Consider the following 26,417-nt stretch of genomic DNA (forward strand, 5'->3'; position numbering starts at 1 on the left):
TTAAATGAATTCATAGATGCAAATGCTTAGAACTGTACCTGGCATACAGTAAATGCTCAGTAAACTGATTAATATCATACTTATTGTTATTATCATCACTTTCTGAAGCCAGAGACACAGAAAGACGACATTACTCAAGTAACATGTAGTAGAACTTAGACTCCTGTCCCATCTATTAGGAATTCCAGAAGCTTTCCACTCTGCCAATGACAACTGGGGTTCTGGGGCACAACCCAGCACCTTAGAGGACACAACAGAAAGGACAATAGGTCATGCTCAACCAACAGGGTGCTCTGGGACCAAAGTGCTGAAAAAGGCCCTCCCACACTCCTACCCCAGGCAAGAGCCAAACTCGGGGTTTCTGGCTTAGAGTCCCTCTTGGCTGGGACTAGTATTGAATTTTTTAAAAAATCTGTGTCAAATCGATAAGCTGAAAATAAATGCTTTAATGTCATCTTAAGTTATACTTCCTGAGTGTCCACATAGGTTAAATGATTTTTTCCATGTTTGTTGCCCACTTAAAGTGTGTGTGTGTGTGTGTATTGTTCATATCACTGGCCTATATTTTTCTATTTGGTGATGCTTTTAAAGTTTTCTTACTGATTTTAAATATTTTTATAGTTTAAAAATATTAACAATTTGTCATGTTTATTACAAGTATGTGCTCCCAATTGAGCGTTTGCTTTATAACTCTTTCATAGTGTATGTGTCCATTGTTTTTTAAAACCGTGTCATAGTTTTAATGCTAATGTCATTAAACCTACTAATCTTTTCCTTTGTGATTTCTTCCATGGCTTTTATGCAATTTCAGTCACGTCTCCTCTCAGACTTTGCCCTTCCAAACAGAAGTTCTGGGCATTGTACTGCTGGTGGGAACCCGTACAGCCAGCCTTCCACAGCTTCACTCCCACCACTCTGGCCACCCCTGCCCAGATGCCTATGTCACCTATACTCACCTTTCCAAATGGTGAGAAAGAAATGCCATTTCCTTCTACTTTAAGACAAAAATATTATGACAAACATGTTGATCCATGTGGCCCAAGCTTTGTGCCGACATTCTTGGGAGCCTTTCTGTAAACAGACCCAGTCCCTTTTTTGTGTGTTATTTAAAAGGCACTATGAGCTCTTCATTTATGCATGAGGCAGGGAATTTGGTTTACCTCCGGATACATCACATCGTGTGGCTCTCCATCAAGACTTGGCTTCTGTTTGCTTCTCATTCACTTAGATTTATCAGCCAGAGTAGTTGGATGCCATAAGAAACTTTAAAATTTGCTATGAAATTCTCTTCCACAGCAGCTGTAACTACTGAGAAAAAGATCTTGGCCAGGAATGGTGGCTCATGCCTGCAATCCCAGCAGTTTGGGAGATTCTGGTGGGAGGATCACTTGGGGCCAGGAGTTCAAGACCATCTTGAGCAACATAGTGAGACCCCTGTCTCTAAAAGAAAAACAAAAACAAAAACAAAAAAGTCTGGTTCCTGAATAATCTCTAGAATGAGTTATATAATAATTATTATTAATGATATTTTGCATGGCAATTTATGGATCATAGGGTATTTTATTGTATCAAGATTGCACTAGCTAATCTTTATCAAGATTGCATTGGCTAATATTAGCATTGGCTAATATTTATAACACAATGTTGAATAGTAGCAGATAGAGTGATTATCCTTGTTTAATTCCTGATGTTGGTGGAAATGCCTCCAGAGTTTTCCCATTAAGTAAGATGATGGATTTTAGGACTAAGGCATATACACTTTATGATGTTAAAGTACCCATCATTTCTTATTTTCTTGAATGTTTTCAATAAGGAGGCAATCTTAATCCATAAAGGTATGGGAAGCTTTTTATCAAGACTATCTAATTTGATACTCCAAATCAAAAGGTAAATTAATTTTTTCATTTTACAAATGAAGAAACTGAGTGTTCAAGTGACTTGCTGGAGGCTGAAGAGCCAAAAACCATGAATGCAGCCATGACACAGATCTAAGATCATATTTAATAAAACAAGTTTCTTATTTCTAATCCAATATTCCATTCATGATACCATCTTTTTTTTTTGTTTTAAAAATTTGTCTTTTTATATTGAAATAATTTCAGATTTACCAAAAATGTTGTAAAAGTAATACAAAGAATTTCTGTACACTCTTCATCCAGCTTCCCAAATATTAATATCTCATGTAACTACAATGCAATTATCAAAACAGAAAATTAGCACTGATACACAACCATTATCTGGTCTACAGACCTCATTTAAATTTCATCAATTTCCCATTAATGTCCTTTTTCTGGTTCAAGGTCAAATCTAAGATCACACGTTGCATCTGATTGTCGTACCTCCTTAGTCACTTCTAATCTGTAATAATCCACTGGTCTTTGTCTTTCATGACTTGGACATTCTTGAAAAGTACTAGCCAGTTAATGTAGAGACTGTTTCTGTATTTGTGTTTGTCGGGTGTTTCCTCATAATTAAAGTGAGTTATGTATTTTTGGTAAGAACACCACAGAAATGATGTTGTATTCTTCTCAGTGTACCATCTAAGGAGGCACATGATGTCCATTTGTCTAATTACTCACAATGTCAATTGTGATCACTTGGTTTCTCCAGGTTGCTCCACTGTAAAGATACTATTTTTCCCTATTTGGTTAACAAATATCTTTTAGGGGAGATACTTTGAGACTACATAAATGTCCTGTTTCTTATCATCTTTTTACACACTACTTTGTTGTTTGTCAAACAATAATTTTCTATTTCTATTATTCTTTCTTCTTTCATTATTATTTCTTTCATTCTTCTTTATTCCAACTAATATTCATTTATTAATTGGAATTCTTTTGTAATGAAGAGTTATTCCTTCTCCCTATTTATTTATTTATTATGTCAGTATAGATCCATAAATATTATCTTATTGTGTTTTAATTCATTCATATCATTATTTACTTTGTTCAAATTGTCCCAGATTTGGCTGAGAGCTACTTCAAATTAGCTCCTGTTTCCTTTTGGCATTACCATTACCTTTTGAGCACTTTCTTGCTTTTTGGCTCCAAAATGTTCCAGGCACACTTGTAATTTCCCATCCCCAGTTCTAGAATCAGCTATTTTTCAAGGAGCTCTGATTCTATTTATTGAAGAATATTAGAAACCAAGCTCTTAATATTGTGTGTGTTCATTGGTAGTGAGGTTTCATTGATTCTAGGTCTTTTCAATAAGTAGAACTAAGAGATAGACACACACACAAACACATACACACACCTATTTACATATCTGTGAACAGAGGTAGTGTTATTCCTTCTTTACTAATTCTTTTTCCTTTAATGGATTTTTCTCATCAAGTTGTACTGGCTAATATTTTTAACACAATGTTGAATAGTAGTAGATAGAGTGGTTATCCTTGTTGAATTCTTGATGTTAGTGGAAATGCTTCTGGAGTTTTCCCAGTAAGTAAGATGATGGATTTTAGGACTAAGGCATATATACTTTATCATATTAAAGTACCCATCATTTCTTATTTTCTTGAATGTTTTCAATAAGGAGGCAATCTAAATTTATAAAGAAGGCCTAGGAAGAAAGACACAATGGCAAACATGCACACTGATAAAATATGCCAATATATTAATTGTGAAAGCCCTTTTAAAAAATAATACTAGCAATAACAATCTAATTTTGTATTTTTAAAAGGTAACACTAAAATTGTTAACAAAAGGATAAGATGCAAAGAACCTAGTTAAAATGGCCTAAGATTCTTTTCAAGTTTAAGAGTAAAAACAATAAATAACTTTAAACTTTAAAAAATTACAGTTGCATATATAGATTAAGATTTAAAAGGTAGATGCTAAAAGTTTAGAAATACAATCTGTAGATTCCAAAAAGAGCATTGCAGGTAGGGAGAGGAGGAAACATAGAAAACTTCATTAATCTAGCAGAAAGCAGAAAAAGAAAATGTAAAAAGAGTAAATAAAAAATACTAATAAGGACATAAATGCAACCAACTGTATCAGTAATAATAATAAAAGTAGGTTAAATTTACCCAATAAAATGCAGAGATTGACAAACTAAATTTTTTAATAAATCCTGTTGAATGTTATTTACAAGATACACAACTAAAATGTAAGGACAAAGAAAGGTAGAAAGGAGAGAGATGGTGGGTTAAATTATTCGCCTAGTTCTTCATTCCCTCTTCATTCACACTCTTACCATAGCTTCTATATGGGCAGCCTAGCTCCCCGCCCCTTGACTTTGGGCTTGGTCATGGAACTTACTTTGGCCAGTGGAATGGACCAGAAATAATAGTTTGCCAATTCTAAGACTAGGCCTTATGAAACCTCACATATTTTCCATTGCCCCCTTGCAACTTTGCCACTGCCATGAGATCTTCTCCTGTATAGCTGCTGTCCCAGCAGCATTGACAACAAAATAAACACACGTAGAGCAGAGGTCCGCCAGGCAACCCATAGACATATAATGGGAAGCAGAGCCGCACAGCACAGCACAGCTTAGATCAGCAGAGCCCCAGCTGACCAGTGTTCTGTGAACCAATCTTTTATTTTAGCCTTCATGTGCTTATTTAGCATAATAGGGAGATACAAGGCCTATAATCTCCTGCCCACCATTTTGAGCCCTCGTTTTGTATAAGGCACTTTTGTATTTTTCTAATCTGCCAGACCAGCAGCCCTCTGTAATGTAGGATCTACAGGATAGCTTCCAGTGTCCAGTATCATCCTTTAGGTCTTTTAATCTCTTTTATACTCTTACAATCACAGTGACTTACTCACATTCATTTTTCATGAGTTTGGCCTAGAATATTGTGGGTATTGTCTAATACTTGATACAGTGGTTCCAGCTCATTTCTTTCAGGGAAGCATTTGGAAGTAGTGATCTTTCTGACATCTTTTGTAAAAAATAGCCTAAAGAAAATGAATTCTACAGGTTCATCATTTGCTCTTCTCAGAGCCTACCTTTTACCTAGTAATCAATGACTCCTATCTAATAATCATGTTTTTCTCCCTGACATATTCTTAAGAAACTCTTCACTCTAGTTTTGGAGGAGGCTTTTTTAACATTGCTCAGCAAAATCTCTTTTGATGGTGATAGTGTACATTTAACAAAAGCAAATTACATTGGCAAATTTCCCATTCACATTGAAACTACACAAAACATGTATACTTAGCAGTCACATTCAGCAGTGTCCAGGAAACAACTGATGGATGCCTGCAGTAAGCATCTACCAAAGTGCAGGGATAAAACAGTCTCAAAACTGTTGTAGAAGAGTTCAAGGCAAATCACATTTCTATGAAATATTGAAGTAACATCAAAGATGATGTTGCCTTAGACATTTAAGGGAGCTTGTGTTATGAAAGGTGTAACTCTTGGGTTTTTTACCTGCACACAGTAAAAGTATCAGGAGTGTCTGAAAAGACTATCTCATTACTTAGACTCTTAAATTACCACCCTGAATTTTTAAAAGTCACATAAAAGAATGGATTTGTGATATGAAGAATGCATTGATTTCTCCACACTCTGTCTCTGGAGTGAAGAAAAAAATGAGGCAGTATATTAAAGAGTCATCAAGTTCAATGTTTATGACAATAATAAAAACTTTTAATAGCGAATGTTCTAAAAGAGATTTGAGTTTTTGTACTGGATACAATACAAGACTGGGATACTAAGTTTATGTGGTGATAAACAGTTATTTAAGAAAGAAGTGATGCATTCAAGCAACCATAGGTGATTTATAAGTAAAACAGAATTTCAAGTAGTAATAGCAGGAAAAACTGAATATCACAATTCTTGTTCTCAACTTGAAATAATCTAGTTCAGTTTATGCCAAGTAGCAAGCTCAAGGCCACTCACCAGAAGTTGTGATCTTGTTTTACTTTAAAAAGATAAAAGATTTCCCCAAGGCCACCGCCTTGATTGATTTTGTTGTAGGTGTTGTTGCTGCCAGACGTCTGGGTTGGAAGGTTGATTCCACTCCTGGCACCATCATTGGTGGTCCATGCGAGGCCCCAGGACTTTTGCCTTAATGTTTTTTATTCCATTTTATCCCAATTCTCCATTCTCATCCTATTTTCCCATAGGCAACCATTCTAATGTATTTTCAATCATTTTTTAGTTAATACTTACTGTATCCCCTATTACGTGTTGGCTTCAAGGGCTAGGAATGCATCACTGATCAAAGCGGATAAAAACTCCTGCCTTCCTGGATCCTATTTTCTAAACGGGGATGCTCGATTTAAAAATCCAGTAGTAGGGCCAGGCACGGTGGCTCGCTTTGGGAGGCCGAGGCGGGTGGATCACGAGGTCAGGAGATGGAGACCATCCTGGCTAACACGGTGAAACCCCGTCTCTACTAAAAATATAAAAAAATAGCCGGGCGTGGTGGTGGACGCCTGTAGTCCCAGCTACTCGGAGGCTGAGGCAGGAGAATGGCGGTAACCCGGAGGGGCGGAGCTTGCAGTGAGCCGAGATCGCGCTGCTGCACTCCAGCCTGGGCGACAGAGCGAGACTCCGCCTCAAAAATAAATAAATAAATAAATAAATAAATAAATAAATAAATAAATAAATATCAAGTAGTAAATGTTATTAAAGGACAGTAAGTACTAGAGAGAAGAATAAAACAGGGAAGAGGAAAAGGAAAGGCTTGGGATGGAGGTGCCGTTTTAAAACAGGACAGCCAGGAAAGGGCTCACTCAAGAGGTAACATTTGAGCCTAGATTTTAAGAAAGTGAGCATGGGAGCCATGCAGATATCCAAAAGAAGACGTCGGGGACAGCACGTACGAGGGCTCTAGGCCTTTGCTTTCAGCTTCCGCACAGTACTTCGTGGTGTGCTTCTCCCATACTTAACTCATGATTTATCTGGCAATGGACTTCTGGTGGCCCTGTGTGAGAAGCTCACTGATGAATATACCCCCCAGAAAGAGGTGGATGGATCCTGGGGTACACAGGTAATTCAACCAAGTACTTCTGGATTTTTCTCTAGAATAGCCACATTTGTCATCACCAGTAGCAGCTCATCATGGCCATGACATGTCTGCCATGCTCTTTGTTCAGATTTCTAATTTTTGCCAAGATGACGAAAACAAAATATTTCATTGTTTTTTAAAAGGGAATGGCTCCTTTTTTACTGTTTTTAACTGTGGTAAAAAATGTAATAAAATTTGCCATTTTTTCCATTTTTAAGTAGAATTCGGTAGCAGTAATTACATTGATAATATTGTGCAACCACCACTACTATTTCCAAAATCCTTCATTACTGCAAGTGAGCATCTCTTCATATGCTTTTCAATACATTTATATTTGATTTTGCCTTATTTATCATAAGCAAACAAATTAAACTATTATAGTAAAAGAAAAGAAGCTCTAAGTCATAATATAGCACCATTGCTTTGGAGTCAAGAAGCCTTGGATTTGAATCCCATATCTTGCCTTACTGGCTGCATGACCCTGGGAAAGTTGCTTAATCTCTTTGGGCCTCAGTTCTCTTATCTATTGAATGGAGATTATACTACTAATCCTTCTACATTCTTCTAAATGTTAAGTATAATGATATATGTACAGGGTTGCTACCCTTAGTAAAAGTAAGTATTTGATAAACAGCAACTAGCATTATTACTATTATTATTTATTATTATTTTCTTTGAGATCAAGTCCTGCTCTGTCAACCAGGCTGGAGTGCAGTGGCGCGATCTCGGCTCACTGCAACCTCCACCTCCCAGGTTCAAGCGATTCTCCTGTCTCAGCCTCCCGAGTAGCTGGGATTACAGGCACCCACCATCACATGCCTGGCTACTTTTTGTATTTGTAGTAGAGACGGAGTTTCACTATGTTGGCCAGGCTGGTCTTGAACTCCTGACCTTAGGTGATCAGCCTGCCTCAGCCTCCCAAAGTGCTGGGATTACAAGCTTGAGCCACCGAGTCCGGCAGCATTATTATTAGTAGTATTAGTAATAATGTGATTATTAATTATGCTTAGGCTGCCATTTCATCTGAACCTGCCCTAATTCAAATGGTGGGACAGGGGGTCCTCAGTGTTACAGCATTATCATCCTTACCACCAAAGAACCTGGGCTCAGAATTTAGTGGAGGAATAAAGAGAATTGAGAAATAATTTCATTGCAGAACCAAAAGAAGTAAGGGTAAAAATGATTAAATAACATTCAAATCATTACCTTTTTTGTTTTAGTCTCCATGTTCCTTTACTGGAGCAAGATTCCTGATCAGTATACAGTGATGTATTTACTAAACAGAGACCTATGCAGAAATTACATAGTATCCATCTAGATAGCTCGTTACACTTTGCCTATTGATGGAATCATTCCATTTATCAAGTTTTATACATCAAAAAGCTTTGAATTTCATCAGGCTCTTCATTAATTCACTTCTGAAAAAGTGGCATTTAATTTCAGCTACCATATTTTATAGCATTAAAAAGCTTATGCATTAGGGTGCATCTCTGCACAATGGCATTGAGCAGATGAATCCCACCCAGATTCACATAGTCACATTTGGGAGCTTTAGACCAGAGAGCTGGGCCAAAGTTACTCCTAATCCACACAGACTTCTTACTGTGAGAGCCTATCTTCTTGGCCACATTTTATATAGCCAGTGAAGACGTGCCAGCAACCAACCCATGTATAACTTGGCATTGGAGCGCAAGGTCTGTCAAACAATGATCTTAAAAAAGGAGCAGTTCCAGGGCCAACAGATAAGGACAGGAGGCTTCTCGAATGGGAGAAGGTTCTCCTCCCTAGCTGCGTGAGTGCACACTCCCCAGCAGGAGGAGGAATGGCTCTTTGCTACCTTCTCCCGTGCTTGAAAAAAGATGCTCTGCCACGCTGATGGACTTTGGAATCTCAAGATCTGCCAGATGTACTTTTTTTGGGTCTGATTTTTTTTTTCATGCTGTGATACGTTAATACACATGTTGAATCTGAATCTCTTAGATTTCGCTGATGACACTAATATATAAATAACTAAAACTGGCAGATTTCATGTGAGATTATTCATCAGTACTTTTTTGAAACATGAGTCAAGTTTTGCTTTCCACTATGATTATCTTGTGTCCTGTAACTACCGGCATATAATTGAGTCATTTCATAAAACTTGCCAAACGCAGAAAGGACTGAAGGAGAAAACAAAACAAAAAAATAGCATTAATATGTAGGAAAAAGTAAGTATTTTCAGCTCAAAAGTGGGAGTCTAGTAGAATAAGTTTGGGAGTGTTTGCACGGTTTTCCTTCTTTGTGCAGTTCAGTTCAGCTGTTCACTAGCTTTTGAAAAAGAAAGAAAAAATTTAATTGCGCCTGCTGAAGTGATTTTTGAAACATATCTTTTACTTTCCATTTTTATCTAAGTGGTCCTCCTCTACTTTTTAGAATGTCAAATTGTAGAATTTGCTTACTGAAAATCTGTGCTTTGGGCTACAAAAGAATATTTAGAAATCCTTACCAAAAAAAAAAAAAGGCAGTGGGAGTGGAAATTTGAAAGAGGACCGCCTAATTCAGCACTAAAACCAGTGTGAGAAGCAGTATGTGTGAGCATGTGTGTGTGTGTATGTGTGTGTCGGGGGGTGTGAAATGTGTTTTTCAAAGTACTGAGAGGTTGATGGGACTGTTTGATTAGCTCCTCTGAGAAGAGAAAAGGTTTTTGGACCTCTCCCTGTTTCTTCCTTAGAATAATTTGGATGGGATTTGTGATGCAGAAAAGCCTAAGGGAAAAAGAATATTCATTCTGTGTGGTGAAAAATTTTTGAAAAAAAAATTGCTTTCTTCAAACAAGGTATGTCTGATGAATTTCTAAGCTGTGTGTACAGTTACTTTCCATTCATTATTATTGAAATGTGTTTGTCTTTAAGAAACTACAATACAAACCTTGACCAAGTAAGCAGCCTGTACAAATTTCAGTTTCAAGAGAGTTGAGATGAGAGTGGGTGGTACTTGGCATCCTTGTAAACAACTAGTAATATACATATATATTTATCCACTAAATAAACTGCATTGATATTAACATTATAACAAGATTTTTACTGTTTCTTTAAACCAATTTAATTATGGTTACAAATAAGTTGAAAAGTATAACATTTGTGTATAATTTTAAAGTAATTTAAGTCTCTATTATCTTGCTTTTTTAAAAACTTTGCTTGGAATTTATGGAATGTAATAGCAATATAGCAAATTTCTTATAAAGATGTGTGAATAGCAGCATGAGAAATGGACACACTGGTGTTAACTTAAAAGAGAAACTATTTCGCGTGGATCTCTACTTCTCTCTATTCAGGCAGATTTCAGTGGAATGTAGCTAGATGTGCAATTCTGAGTCTTGTTTACACTTAAAGTGTTTTCTTAGGCTGAATGCTTCTGTTACTGATAAGCCCAAGAAGGGGCTGGCATTGTTAAGTCTGCCATTGTAGCTCAGCTTTTCACAGGAAGACAGGATATGAAATCTCTTTTAAGTATGATTTGTGTCCAACTAGTATAAACATGAAATAAACGCCTCAAGCACAGGTTAAAGAGAGAGGATAAGACTAAATAATCAGACATGATACTTTGCTCCGAACAACCCACAGCATCTTTGCCATTCCTAAATCAAGAGTGGAGTTAAAATTTTTCTTTGGACTTATTGTAAAAATAAAACCAAGCATTCTTGGCCATGGTGGTTGCTCAAAATTGCGTGTGCTAAGAAAATAGTATTTTGCCATTATGTTGTGCTGCAATAAATTTGGAAGTTTTGGTGGTAAAGTTCTGAGGTTGTTTTTCCCTTGGTCTCTTGAAAGATGAAAACACCCTGCAGCAAAGCAGGATCAAACACTGTTTGTTTGTGTATTTTCTTTCTGTGTGTGTTAGCTGAAGTGGTAGCTAGTGCTGGTAGGCAAGCTGGAAGTGCCATCTTTTATTTATTGAATTAAAATACCCTCTTTTCTACATAAAGCTCCAGATAAATAATTACAAGATTGCAAGGACTTGCATTTTTTATTGCAATATGCTGGTTTCCCAGACTAAGCTTCATTTAAATATATCTTACGGTTCACCACTAAAAAAAAAAAAAAAAAAAAAAATTCCTTAGGAAGATTGGAAATGCTTAATATCTGTCCTCAAAGTGTTTACTTCATGAATATTGTTAAGAAGATGTGTCTTTTCCACCAAGTTACTGATCACATGAAGAATAGTTTCTTTCAGAGAAAATACATGAGGTTTGAGAATGGTTTATGAATAGCATCATGAGAACAAAAATGCTTGTGCTGTTCTCAGCTGTGATTCCTATAAGACACATTGAAAACAGGAAAGCAGTATGATTCAATGCACGCGCCAAGCCAGGAGTCCTAAATTATAGTAACAGCTCTGCCACTACCTAACTATTACCTTGGAAAAGGTATATAACAGTTCTTGACTTTTGTTTCCCTCTTTGAAAAACAGAAATAGCAATGCCTGTACACCCTCCCTCCCAGGGCAGCCACAAGGGTCAATAGTGATTCTCAGCTCCCAAGGAGTTTTGAAATGTCAAAACTTCTATAACAATGTAATCTTGGCCTGGCACAGTGGCTCACCCCTGCAATTCCAGCACTTTGGAAGGCCGAAGTGGGTGGATCACCTGAGGTCAGGAGTTCGAGACCAGCCTGGCCAACATGGTGAAACCCCATCTCTACTAAAAATACAAAAATTAGCCAGGCGTGGTGGTGCATGCCTGTAATCCCAGCTACTCGGGAGGCTGAGGTGGGAGAATCACTTGAGCCCGGGAGGCGGAGGTTGCAGTGAGCCAAGATCATGCCACTACACTCCAGCCTAGGCAACAAAGTGAGACTCAGTTTAAGAAAGAAAGAAAGAGAGAGAGAGAGAGAAAGAAAATGTAATCTTTTATTCCTCACATATTAAAAAAAAAAAAAGATTACTTTAGAAAGCATTTATGTAATAAAAACTTCCTGGTCCCCAACATGTTCCCATGAAGCTGTGCCCACATGTGCAGCTTCCCCTCTCCTTGCTCACACTTGGAGGTGTGAGCCAAATGTCAGCAGCAGTAGGGACAAGACAGAACACATGGGTCTGTCTGTCAGTAGAAGGGCATTTAGCTGTGGTGCCTTGGAGAGCTTACTCAACGTCTCCATCTCTATTTCATCACATACGAAATGAAGAAGTTAGACAAGATAATCTCTAAGTTTCCCTCTCAATCCTCTGGTTCTATGCACTGGGACCTCTCCAATGTCAAAACGTGGCCAGGAAAATTTCATTGTTGAGACTCTGTGTACTTGCTAAATGAAGAAGTATCGAAACAGGGCTATGAAACTTATGGTATATTTTAAATATGCATGTTTACCTAACCAGAGACTTTCATGTATACAAAAATGAAATTTACCATAATTATATTCTTCACAAGACAATTAGAGATTATGTATATATACATATACATATATATACCTATACAAGTCTCCATATTCTTCACAAGACAATTAGAGGAGATTATATATATGTGTATATATATGCACACACATATACATAGCGTACTGGAGACTGTGGGTCCAAGTTGTGTGAAAGACTTTTTTCCATTTTCTGCTGTATTTCTGGGACTGTCAGTATAACCCCATGTGGAAAGAATGTCAAATGCCTTAATTTAATGCCTTACATGTGAGGTCAAGGCAAAAATGGCCCTTCCTGTGCTATGGGTCCTGTGGGTGTTAGGCAGGAAGCTGTGCTACTTTTTAAATGTGTTAATGTTGGCAAGTTACTTAAAGTCTCTTGGCCTCAGTTTTCTCATCTATAAAAGGGGTCTATTATTACTGCGTACTCTGCAGAGCTATGGCAAAGAGGTTTGATCAGCGCCTGGCACCCTGTCAGCACCCAAATGTTAGTAAATTTTTTAAATTATATGTGACTATAATAAAGAAATCAGATCAGCTGTGAGACAAATCATTTGTAATAATCTTCAAAGTTTTACACATTAACTCATTGGATACGTTTAGCAAATAGATTCACGGAATTATGTGATATTAATATAATCATTAGAAACTAGTTGCCATCTCTTTATCCAGGGGATCTGAGCTAGTCAATCAATAAATAATAAATGAAAGAGGCAACTTCTGTGATGGTTGTAATCTGAGAAATCTCAAAAGGTTTCCCTCTCACTGTCTTAAAATGTATCTCCCTGTGGTTTGCAGAAGACAGTGAAATTCCCCGCCCTCAAACACACATAGCATTTTGCAAGATGGTGGTGGTCATGATGACGGTGGTGGTGGTGGTGGTGGTGGTGATGTTATAATGATTAACCAGCACCCCAACAACAATAATAATAGGCCAGGTATGGTGGCTCATACCTGTGAACCCAACACTTTGGGTGGCTGAGGCAGGAGAATCACTTGAGGCCAGGAGATTGAGACCAGCCCAGGCAACATAGTGAGACCTTGCCCCTACTAAAAAATTAAAAAGTTAGCCAGGCATGGCTGTGCTGCCTGTAGTCCCAACTAGTAAAGAGGCTGAGGCAGGAAGATAACTTGAGCCCAGGCATTCGAGATTGCAATGAGCTATGATCATGCACTCCAGCCTGGGCAACAGAGCAAGACCCTATCTCAATTAAATAATAATAATAACTGCTAACACTTACAGAGCTATTCTTATGTGCCACCCACTGTTCAAGCCCTTTTCATATATTAAGTCTCTTTCTTTTTTTTTTTTTTTTTTTTTGAGGCGGAGTCTCGCTCTGTCGCCTGGGCTGGAGTGCTGTGGCGCGATCTCCGCTCACTGCAAGCTCTGCCTCCCGGGTTCACGCCATTGTCCTGCCTCAGCCTCCCGAGTAGCTGGGACTACAGGCACCTGCCACCTCGACCGGCTAGTTTTTTGTATTTTTAGAAGAGATGGGGTTTCACCGTGTTAGCCAGGATGGTCTCGATCTCCTGACCTCGTGATCCGCCCACCTCGGCCTCCCAAAGTGCCGGGATTACAAGCATGAGCCATCACGCCCGGTCATATTAAGTCATTTAACCCTAACAGCAAACATATGAGGGGCTCTTACCATCGCCATTATACAGATGAAAAAAACGAAGGCACTGATAATTTGAGTAAGTTGTCCGAAGCCACACAGCTAGTAAGGGAGGGAGCTCAGTTTCAAATCCAAGAGGTCTACTTCCAAAGTCAGACTTTTAACCTGCCAGGCAACAATTACACCTGTTCCTGGTTTTTCTGTGACAGCACCAAATTAGTCTTCGCCATCCCTGAAAACATAGTTCTCAAGCCAAGTGAAATTTCTTTAAGAAAAAAAAAATGTTCCTGCTTGCAGGTAGAGACACCTTAGTAATAATAATGGAGAGGCGTGGAGACAAGGAACTCGCAGGGAAAGGTTTGTCAGGAGAAGAAGGCTTTTATTTCTGTCATTGGTGGATAATCTCCTTTTTGGGTGGATGGGGAAAAGCTGACTCAGGGGAGTTAGGCGGTACGAGAGGAGGAAAGGCTGAGGAAACTCCATCTTGAAGCCCTCTGTGTAGCCAGTCTCCAAAACCTTTCCTTTATCTTCACTGGAAGGTTAACTCAGCAGCTTGTCGCAGAAAGAATCACGCTTCCTTGTGACTCAAACTACTTCAGCAAATCACTTTCCCTGATAAGGGTCTCCACATTGACAAGACTCTAGTAAGCATTTCTCAAATTCTTTCCTTCAGTTTGAGAAAGGCTACACTTCTGTGTGGACGTGTGATAAAATTCATAAAAATCACCCTTCAGGCTATAGTGAGAAGGTATTCTGTTACCGCATTCTTTCTTCTCTTATTCAAAAAGAAAAAAATATATACCTATGCCCTCGGGGGAAACTTACATATAGTTTCCAAGGGATCAGGTCACTGGCATCTTAATGCTATGTGAATTCCCTCCACCGGGCTTCTTTGTGTTCCAGACAGAAAACATGCTTTGGACATAAAGGTGCAAGTTAACTTGCCCAGACTGGCCGTGTTTATACAACATAGTGAGTAAATCTGCACTCCAAAAGGCAAAAAGAATTTGGGGGAAGAGAGATAACATTCAACAACAGCAGGAGCAAATATTTATTGGGCCACCTCCATGTGCTATTCCCAATCCCATGTGCTTGGGAAGAAGAGTGAACAAAATTACGTCCATTTACCTAATCTGGGGGCACACCATAAACAAATACAGTAAGATGCCTGATGATGATAATGGGCTGTGAAAAACGTAAGTAGCAAAGTAAGATGCAGAGAGCAGTGCATGTGATGATTTGCATTGCATGATTTGGTGAATGTTAAACAGAGAGATGAAGGAAGTCAGGAGGTAACCTGTGCGGGTCCCTGAAGGAAGAGCATTCCAGGCAGAGGGAAAAGCAAATGAACAGCCCTGAGTGGAATCGTGCTTGGGAGGCCAGTGTGTCTGCAGCAAGCTGAAGGAGCAGGAAAGGGGAGCCCAAGGGTGTGCTTTGGACAAGCAGACACAGAGGGCGCCATCCTCGCATGCCTCAATTTCCCCCAGACACCGCCTACCACTCACTCACCCACTGTCTGGGGGGCAGTTCTTGCCTCTGCTCTGGATGAAATCTGTCAGGCCACACTCAGAGGATTTTTTTTTTTTTTAAAGACCTTGCTCATATTCCACTCCCAAACAATCTCAGTTCAGTCATTAACATGTACGTAATACTAGATAATCCTTAAAAATGTAAAAATGATATTCAAAGCTTAAAGTCTTATCCTCCACATCCAGGCTTGCTTTCTGCAGTGGACAGGGGGCATGGTTGAATTTTCTTTCTCTGCCTTGCGCCTTTACCTCTCTTCCCCTTGGCCACTAACGGTAGTCTCTTCATATCCAGAGTTGAAGTGGACACAGGGAGGTAAGGTGAGAGGCAGGGACAGGCCTCACTAGTTGGTACTGTTATGAGCCAGCATCCAGGTTCCCTGAGCTTCCCCGGGGTTTTCAGCTGCTGCTTGTTCCCATAGGGCATGTCTATGGGTGCTGTGAGGATTCCCTTCCCTACTGCATTGGGGGTTCCTCACGTGTAGTTCCATAGATGTTGTGAAATAAATCCGTTCTGGCTGGGGATTTACAGTTCCTCCCTCAGCCCTTGGGCAACTGGTAAACTCTGTCTGGCTGCTTTCTGCATAGGCTCCTCAGCCCTCCATGCACCCGACTCAGGCCGGAGCAAAAACAACCCCAGGCTGACTCTGTCACACAGAGAATCCTAATCGCCACAAGCTCTTCCCCTCTCCTATGGAGGACTTAATCATGGGACAGACACCAAGTCCACAGAGGCAGACATCAGCCCCTGAGACACAACTACTCAGCCACTTCAAATGGGTTACTGGGCATCCAAGCTGGCTTTTGAAAGGAGGTGATTGAGAACCAAGATCCCTGGCTGATGACCTCTCCAGGCAAGAGGTTGTAGAAACTGAGAGAGGTAGTCAGAGATCAGAAAGCAAAAATTTCTTAAAGACAAGTTGTAGGCATTTTCCCTCCTCTTTCTCCTACCCAAATGCAGAAGAGGAGCAGGTGGCCCCCCTACCCATCCCCACTCCCCACTGCCCCACTTCAGGCACTGGTGAGAGGAGCTTTAAAGAGACCACTTTGGAACATGGAAGTGGTTGGCTCCTATTGTCTTGAGGCCTCAACCGAAACTAAGACAAAAGGATCATCTTATTTTAACATCCCATTACACAGTCAATTACGATACACTCAAATGTTGACTTAGATGGGTGTGTTATGCCTGGTTACACTTAAAAATATGCCTGGTGCATCATTTTACCCTAAATAACATTTGTGTGTGAGACAGAGCTGTGAGTGAGTTCAGGCTCAAATATGACTCTTGAAAAATCGCTTAACCTTGTAACTAAGACCACTTTATTATACAAGGTAGGTACTTTACAGTGTGTGTTTTAACAATTGTCAGTCAAGTGTCTCAAAAAGCCTGGGATATTGGCATCAAGGTAAAAAGGAAGATAAAACCATCTTGTACAGTGGGGAAATTCGATGTTAAATGGAGTTAAGTGTTTGAGGTTTGGGATAGAATTCTGGTTCTGCTATACATTTATTCTATAAGCTTCAGCAGTTTTTTTTGTTTGGTTGGTTTTTTGTTTTTTGTTTGTTTGAGTCTCGCTGTGTCGCCAGGTTGGAGTGCAGTGGCACGATCTCAGCTCACTGCAACTTCTGCCTCCCAGGTTCGATTGAGTCTCCTGCCTCAGCCTCTGGAGTAACTGGGATTACAGGTGCATGCCACCATGCCTGGCTAATTTTTGTATTTTTAGTAGAGATGGGGTTTCACCAGGTTGGCTAGCCTGGTCTTGAACTCCTGACCTCAGGTGATCCACCCACCTCGGCCTCCCAAAGTATTCAGATTACAGGCGTGAGCCACCACTCCCGGCCAGCTTGAGCAGTGTATTAAAGTTCTTTAAGCCTCAATTTCCTGCTCTGATGAATGGGCGCAATAGTCCTTACCCAATAGGATCACCATGACAATTAAGTAAAATCACCTGTGTACCGTATGCAGCATATAGGAAACATTTAGTAAACGATAGTTATTACTATGGGCATGAACTCTACACTTCTAAAACTTCCCAGAAAGAAGACTGAAAGGATCAATCCCATCTCATTTAACAGGCCACTATATATATCCAGGCCAAAATAGTCAGGGGGCCCTGCAGGAGAGTCTGAGGGCTCCTTCAGAGCTGGGGTTGTTCCCAGGAAGGCCTCTGAAGTAGGACATTTGGTGGCTGCCTTTGGAGAGCTGGGTCTCCTGCTTCTAAATGACTCTGTTTCTACTGGTCCTTGGAAATTCCCGAGGCTTAATTCTCCACAGCCCTCAATTCCTGAGCCACAGACACTGTCCTCCACACCCTCCGTTTCACCCAGGTCTCTGGTTGCTGGGATTCAAGAACGTGCTTCTGAGAGGCAGCCCCTTATCTGCCTCTCAGAACCCTGTCATCTGAGAGGAGCCCATTCTCTGACACACCCTCATCTTCCTTCCTATCTCAGCTGGAAAGTTTTGCCAGACCTGAGAATGTTTTTCTGTGCTTCAGAATTGAAGGCAGACCAAAAAGCACAGAGTATTCAGGCTAGTCCAGGCTCTAGGGATAATAGTTGAGCAGAACCAAACACCCAGCTCCAAATTCACAGTAGACGGCCCCTTGGCAACTACAAACCTCAAAGCCCAAAGGGAAGAACCGGGAGGAGGCAAGGCTAATCCACAGTGTCAAACACGTTAGGCAAAGAAGTTTGTGATGAGAGAAACTCATCTTCCAAAGCTTCCTCAGAATCTTTAAACCACTCATGGTTTCCAGGGTAACTCAGAGGAGCAATCACGGCCCACCTCGTCTTTTTGAGGTCCTAGCCTCTTTCCTTTAGATTTACTGATGTTCGTGCCCCTTTCCATTACACAGGATAAATAACTCTTGGACGGGTTTCTTTAGAGCTCATTTGGGGCATGCCTGCAAACTAGTATTTTTTCCCACTGGCAATATAAGATCTAAACTACCACTTCAGAAATGTAATTACTGTTTGTAGTCTCTCTAGAAATCACCATTGGTCAAAGCCTTTGTGGATGTGGTAAGCATTACCATATGCCAGGTTCCTAACGCAGTACAAAATAACGGTCTGAAACACACGACCAAAAATGGCTTTGCCTTTTTGGTTTTCCGACATGTAGAAACATGCCACATGGATCAATGAACCTAACGGCACAGGCATACATCAGTTGTATACATCGATGAGGTCTTTAACCCCACCCAACTGCCTGTGAGGAAACATGTTTGCTGTAGGATTTTCTCTGACTGTTGGTGGTGAAGGGTGATCCTGGAGAAGGGGATATGCATTCTAGTCATCACAAAAGTACATAGAATATTTATGGGAAGTTCCTAGATTGGAATGTCAGTAAGCATAACATTCTCATGAATACATCGAGAAATAAACATTCTCATAAATCAGTTTCTCGGCCCTGGCACTATTGGCCTGTGGGGCTGAGCACTTCTTTGTTGTGGAGGCTGTCCTGGGCATTGCAGGATGGTCAGCAGTATCTCTACTCTGGCCTTCACCCACTAGGTGCCAGCAGCATCCCCCTCTCTTGTCAAAGTTGTGACAACCCAAAAAGTCTCCAAACACTATTATATGTCTCCTGTGGGACCAAATCACCTCTGGTTGTGAACTACTGTCAAAAATATATGAGGAAACTCTACAGCAACATTCTGACAGCATGTTTTCAAGGTCACCCACTTCCATTTTTTGTTTCCTGAGCATCCCAGACCTTCTCAGTGGCTGTGACAGCTCACAGGATTTCTTGCCACACTTCTTCCCAGAGCTTGGCTGCAGGGTTGGGGATAGCCTCTCTAGGGACCCTCTGCTTTGATGTTACCAAAAGACAAGCACGTATGTCCTTTTCATTTTGAGTGTTTTCATTTTACTACTAATCATTTCGGGGAACAGGACATAACTAGAACAATAAATATGAAAAGGGTTTTAATCAAAGCTGCAGGAAACAGAAGCCAACTTAAACTGGCTCAAGTCAAAGGCCCAAAAACATCAATATCATGCACAGGAGACAGAGCTGAGCTAGACCTTCTTCAGACTGGAAATGGGACCTGGAAAGCGGTGAGAAATGAAGGGATCTTCTCCGCCTGCTCCTCCCAGGGCCATATACTTATTCTCTCCATCTCTCTCTGCCGTCCTCTTACACATCTTATTCAGGGCCCCACATGGCCTGCAGCTTGGCACTCACAGCTTCTGAAGCTTTCAGAATCCCGATCCCAAAATCCCAATGGAGACCTCAATTGGCTTCAATTATCTTTTTTTGCTAGATCACAAGCTTTTGACCAGCTGAGTCATTTACATTTCAGTGACTGTCATCTCTGCATCTGACAATAATAATTGAGCTGCTTCAGTTGTAGATGTAACCAGGCTTTGAAAAGTGAAAAGTGCTATGCAAATGAATAGTGGCATTTTTATTTTATTAGAGTATTATAGAACAAATCACGGAATCATTTGAAACTTACAGTGACAACCGTGTGAGGAGTTGGCAGGATAGAAACAGCGCAATATGAAGTTGGAGATCTGGGCTGTGTGACTTTGGCCAAGTCACTTCCCTGCTCTGAATTACAGGAATTCTAATGTCCATTTCGCCTCCTCAAGGAGCTCTTCGGTGGTTCAAATAAGAAAACAGTTTAGTGAGAAAACTCTCTGCAGACTGGTATAAACTCCTGTTATTACAGCCTTCTGCAGTTAAAACTACTGTATGGACGGCCACTGCGAGTTAGGTAGCAGTTAGGAATAATCTTTCAGCTGCCAGCCGAGTGCAAGGGAAATGTATTATCTCACATAACAGACAGTCCAGGGGCAGGCCCAGCCCCCCAGGCACAAGACAAATCATAGTTCTGACTCATCTCTCTGTGATTTGCCTGGCTGCCCTCCTCGCCTTGAGTTAGGATTTTCCTCTGCTGGACTTTTCTTGTGGTCACAAGATGGCAGCCAGCAGACCCCCAACAACCTGCTCCCTGGTTCATTTCCAACAAGACAGCCACCCTCTCCCCCCAAAAAATATAGGCTTCAAGTCCTTCCATTCTGTCTGTTACAACCCAGGACACAGGGCACCTGGACTAGTAACTAGTATGATCACCTGGCAAGGGCCTGGTGCTGATGGGCCCAAGCCCGGAGCAGTTGCCAGCAAGGGGGTGTGTCTAACCATCCTTGCCTTAGGCCCCAAATTGGGATCCACCTGGGAGCTGCAGAGGGACCAGCTTCCTCTCAGAGGCCGGCCTGCACTGATTTCCTTTACCAAATTGGGATTCTGTTAGGAAGGAGGAAGGGGAAAACGATGCTCTGCATAGGCCACCAGCAGGGTCCATCCAGTCCACGTAGCCTGACTCAGAGCACATCTTCAATAGCCTTGTGCATTCTTGGGAACCAACATATTGAGAAAAGACAAAATTTCCCCTTCCTTACCTATTTGGCTCACATTTTCTGCCAGAATTTCTTTAGGATTAAAAAAAAGGAAGTAAAGAAGAATTGGGAAGAGAAGAAAACTCAAGAAAGAAAGAAAAACTACTGTCCCCTCTGGCACTCTCTCTCTCTCTGGCACTCTCTCTCTCTCTCTCTCTCTCTGGCACTCTCTCTCTCTCTCTCTCTCTTTCTCTCTCACAGAATCCTGGGGGATTGTAATGATGATTCCAAGGTGGCCGCTGGTGTTGTGGCAACAGGAAATGCAGTGTTTCAGACCTCGGCCAGAGGAATACATCTGTATGAAGGTTTATGTACAGATAGAGGCCACCACCACATTGTAAAGGACCTCCCCACTCCCCATCTAGTGCCAGCTTCCTTTTCCTGTCCTCACCAGATCAACCCACATCCACTGACAAGCGGAGGAGGCTTTACGGTCAGGCAGAGATGAAGAAAGCAGGGCTGCAGATGTGGCCTCACCCCATTCAGAGATGTCTGTCCTCAAGGGATTTTTGGCATTTTGGAAACACAGCACAGCCTCTTGTAACTAGTAAATGTTTCCAGATGGATACTGGCTCTTTCTGCCTCATGGACAAAGAGTATGGTTGGGTGCTCCCCCATGTAGCATTGTAGTTCAGACAAACACCAACATTACATAAATCCTACATGTCTACTAGGGCAGAATTTTTTCCAAGCGAGTGGCTCAAGTAAGCCTCTAGGGGGCTTATTAAAAATGATGAATGCAAAAATAATTTTTAAGCCTTCCATGTCTCCCTGTTGCCTAAAGGATCAGTTCCACATTCTTTAGGCATGACATTCAAGGCTGACATGACCCTTCATCCCTCTCTGACAGTCTGATTCCTCTCCCAGCCTTGCTGAGCAACTCCTAGTTCTGAAGCTCCACTGTCGCTAGGTCCTGTCCTTTCCTGTTCACTCATTCATTGTTTTCCAACCTGCCAATTAAATAAATTCAAGCCCCTCCCAATCCCCACGTTTCAGGCCTATGTGCCCATGCACCCTTTTGCCATCACTGCATCCCCAGTAGCAGAGGTTCCCAATGCTGTTTGCACAGTAGAGTCACTTGGAAAGCTTTAAAACAATATCGGGCCAGGCACAGTGACTCATGCCTGTAATCCCAGCACTTTGGGAGGCTGAGGTGGGCAGATCACCTGAAGTCAGAAGTTCGAGTCCAGCCTGACCAACATGGTGAAACCTCATCTCTATTAAAAATACAAAAATTAGCCAGGTGTGGTGGTGGACACCTGTAACCCCAGCTACTTGGGAGGTTGATGCAGGAGAATCGCTTGAACCCAGGAGGTGGAGGCTGCAGTGAGCCCAGATCACGCCACAGTACTCCAGCCTGGGTGACAGAGTGAAACTCTGTCTCAAAACTAACTAACTAACTAAATAAATAAATAAATAAAACAATATCGATATAAACTCAGGTCAATTAAATTAGAATGAAGATGGAGTAAGTGCATGTACTATGAAACAGCTATGGCAAGGGGAGAAATGCAGAGCTTCTGGACTTGGAACGTCTGATTTGAATCCAGCTCCTCTTCTTTCTAGCCTTGGAAAGTCTGTAACCTCTGCATGCTTCCAATTCCTTACCTCTAAAATGAAGGCAAGAAATAGTCTCTACCTCATAGAGTTGCTGTGAAGATTAAATGAGTTAATATATTACTGACACTTAGTATATGCTCAGTAAATATTAGTTATGATGCATGCATGCTGGTCTCCTGCAGGAAGACTCAAAGCAACTTAATGCCAGGACCTGCATCTTGGTTCTCTCTGCCTGGCACATAGTACATATGCTTTTATTTTTGAATGATTAATGGATGCACAAAAGAAGATGAATTTTGGTTTTAGGAAATCAGGACAATTTATGTAGAAGAGGTGGCCCAGGAGCTGAAGCTTGAAAGATGGATGGGTTTGTGGTGAGGGTTGGTAAAGTAATCCAGATAGAACAATAATGTGAATGTGAGCCAAGGTACTGACATGTAGAGTGTGGAGAAAAGACCAAAAGCCCAGGTGTGCTGGGGTCAAAGGAGAGGATTACTCAGGAGAATTGCAGTGAGATGGTGTTGAAAGGGAAGGCAGGCCATTTCATGAAGAGTTTGTAATGCCTCACTAAGGAATTTGAGCTTTGTTCTGTAGAGAATGAGTGGACTATGAAGAAGAATTCTGAACAGGTGAATGCACAATCAGACCTGTGCTTTAGGAAGCTGATCCTTTCCAACTGAAAGAAAGATTGACCTGGAGCAAGAAGCAAGAGTGAGTTAGGAGATTGCTGCAGCTTCCCATCTGAGATCAACATTGTCTGTATATGTTAAGTCTTCCTAACAGATCCCATATAATGAAGCTCTTCGGACTCTATCTGGTTTATGTTAATTGAAGCACTGCTAAATTTGGTGGTGGAAGTGATAATGATAACAACAATACCTCTTAAGTGTCCCTTTCAATTTCAAGAGTTTTTTCATTATTTCATTTTTATATTTTACTAATATTGGATTTATTAACATATATGCACAGGGTAAAGATTTAAATAGAACAAAATGGTAAGACACCTTCCCATCTCTGGTCACCACTTATCCAGTTCTCTTTCCTTGACACAACCACTGTTATTGGGTTCTAGTGAATACTCCTCCCACTCTCTAGGCATGAAGAATATATATATTTAAAGTATAGAATCTGATAAGTTTTGGCATATGAATACTGTGAAACCATCACCACATCAAGATAATGAACATATCCATCCCCAAATTTTTCATGTGTTCCTTTGCTGTCTTACTTCTGCTCTTATGTCTCCAGGACTCTCCACTCCCACTCCCCAGGCTCCTGGATACCACTGATGTGCCCTTTGTTACTATAGAGTACAGTTTCCAGATGCAATGTAATGATATGAATGTAAAATTGGACAGAATGTACTCTTTTCTGTCTGACTGCTTTCACTTAACGTAATTATTTTGAGATTCATTCCTGTTGTTTTATGAATCAATAGTTCATTCCTTTTTATTGCTGAGTAGTATTCCATTGTATGGATAAACCACAATGTGTTTATCCATTTATCTGTTGATAGATTTTGCATCTTTCCCAATTTGGAGCTATGAGAAATAAAGTTGTTAAAAATATATATGCAGAAGTCATTGTATGGACCTATACTTTCATTCCTCTTCAGAAAATGCCAAGGAGTGAAATGGCTGCAACATATGGTGGGAATATACTCAGCTTTTTAACTTTTCGAGATACCACCAAACTGTTTTCCAAAGTAGTTGTACTATTTTACATTCCTGTTAGCAATTATTTCAGTCCTCCACTCCTCACCAACACTTGATAATAGGAGTTTTTTCAATTTTAGTCACTCTTTCTCCAAGTTACTTTTGCATACATTGCCACATTCAATTCCCAATGGACTTGCTTTAATTTTTCACACTTCCTGGTCACCAGTGGTGAACATTATCAAGTGTCTTCTTCTCGCTGTGGTCTTTATTTTCCCTGCTTAAATTCCTTTTTGCTTTCTTTGCCTTTTTACACTTCCTCCACATTTGACAAAGTGTATTCTTCTCATACATCTTTAACTGATGAACAATTTGCCCCTTATCTGTAAATCTCAAGCATTTTGACACAGAGATTTAAGAAAAGTCCATTTTGCTTTTTCAGTCTTAACAAGATGCAACCTGCAGATTGTCTTATACACAAGGGGTAGAAAGAAGGGTGCAGGATCAGGAGCCATGAAACCCAGGCTTGATTTTGTGTATGTGACCTTGAATAAGTCACTTACCCACTGCAGGCCTCAGTTTCCTTACCTTTAAAATGGGAATCGTGCATACTCCACATCCTGCACAAGTTTACTGTGAAGAACAAGTTTGTATTCACGCATTTTCTCAACAAACGTGTATTGTTTGTACCCACTACCAAACACTATTCCAGGCTCTAGAAACTGAACAGTGAACAAAATAGGCAACTCTAGAAATGTACACAAAGTCACTTTATTTAAAACACTGTGAAAAACTATATAAATATAAAGCAATATTATTATTTATTACCAACTTGCTCTCTTCTGACTCTGGGCAGAAAGAGAGATCTAATGAACTTTGTTGTGCTAATCCACTTACACTAATGTATACTCTTCTTTCACAATCAGGCGTCATTTGCCTCACCAGAACTACATATTTGGGATTCTTTATGTTATATCTCATGGCACATCCATAAATTTGTGAATCAGTAACACATTCTTTTGGAAGCCCCTATTGTCCAGTTTTTGTTAGAACCTGGGTGAGCACGTGAGGAATTAGGGCTCCAGTGTTACCATGTGCCCCACAGCTCTGTGACATTGGACCGCCTGCAGAAACTGCTTAATGGTGCTGGTGGCAGTCCTCATGCTCAGCCTTGGCAATGGCTGAGAGAGGGTTTGATTTTTTTCTTTTTCCACACATTTCAAAAGGCACATTTACATTTTAAGTGCTTGAGTAAACAGACCAAGCAAGTGTAGAAATTGCAGTGGTGAGAAATAAGCTTCAAGTATTCTAAGACACTAGAGTGATTCTGGTCAGTTTCCATCATTGATAAGCCAATACTTGGGTGAGATCTCCTCGGGGATTACAGCATCTCCCAGAATCCTGTTGGTTTTTATTCATTCATTCCAGCTTCTAAAGGTCATGTCCATCATGACTCTAAAGTTGTAGGACAGATCTGAGAGTACTTCTCTCTGCTCTCCGCCTTCCCTTTGGGTTTGTTTGTTGATTAGCAGTAATATCAATATCAATACTGTTTTGTTAATTTTTATTGAGATATAATTCACATACCATAAAATATACCATTTAAAGTGTATAATTTGCCCAGGGGCAGTGGCTCTCACCTGTAATCCCAACACTTTGGGAGGCTGAGGAGGGTGGATTACAAAGTCAGAAGTTCAATACCAGCCGGGCCAACATGGTGAAACCCCATCTATACTAAAAATACAAAAATTAGCCAGGTGTAGTGGCAGGCACCTGTAATCCCAGCTACTTGGGAGGCTGAGGCAGATAATTGCTTGAACCCAGAAGGTGCAGGTTGCAGTGAGCTGAAAATGCACCACTGCACTCCAGCCTGGGCTACAGAGCGAGACTCCATCTCAATAAATAAATATATAAATAAATAAATAACATATCGTGTATAATACAGTTGTTTCTAATGTATTCATAAGATTGTCTTCCCTTTGTTTTGTTTCCTCTTTAAATTTTCTAGGGAAAAGGGGGAGCCCTCATTACTCACATTGATTCAACACATATTTACTGAGCACTCAAAAAGTCAAATAAAAGTCCCTGCCCTTGTGGAGCTTGCATTATAGTGGGGAACTCCATAAAAAATAAAATAAGTAGAGTATAAAGTATGTCAGAAGTGATAAGTCAATGGAGAAAAAGATAGTAGGAAACGGATTGGGTATATCGGTTGGTGGTGGGAGAGGTGGGAGGGGAATTGTGATTTTAAATTGGATAACCAGGGAATGTCTCATGACAGGTAACATTTAAGCAAAGATTTGAAA

The 26,417-nt window shown here is 40.5% G+C and overlaps 1 protein-coding gene across 5 annotated transcripts in view; it reads left to right on the forward strand.

Annotated features, from left to right (window-relative positions):
* Window positions 1-9,501: 9,501 nt before the first annotated feature.
* Window positions 9,502-26,417, forward strand: part of VIT (vitrin) — a 126,349-nt gene continuing 109,433 nt past the window's right edge. For all 5 annotated transcript variants that reach the window (XM_025355062.1, XM_025355063.1, XM_025355065.1 and 2 more), the window contains exon 1: window positions 9,502-9,782. The gene's annotated coding sequence lies outside the window, so the exon portion shown is untranslated. The remainder of the gene's footprint in view (window positions 9,783-26,417) is intronic.

The sequence above is a fragment of the Theropithecus gelada genome, chromosome 13 (genome assembly GCF_003255815.1).
Source record: "Theropithecus gelada isolate Dixy chromosome 13, Tgel_1.0, whole genome shotgun sequence".
Lineage (NCBI taxonomy): Eukaryota > Metazoa > Chordata > Mammalia > Primates > Cercopithecidae > Theropithecus > Theropithecus gelada.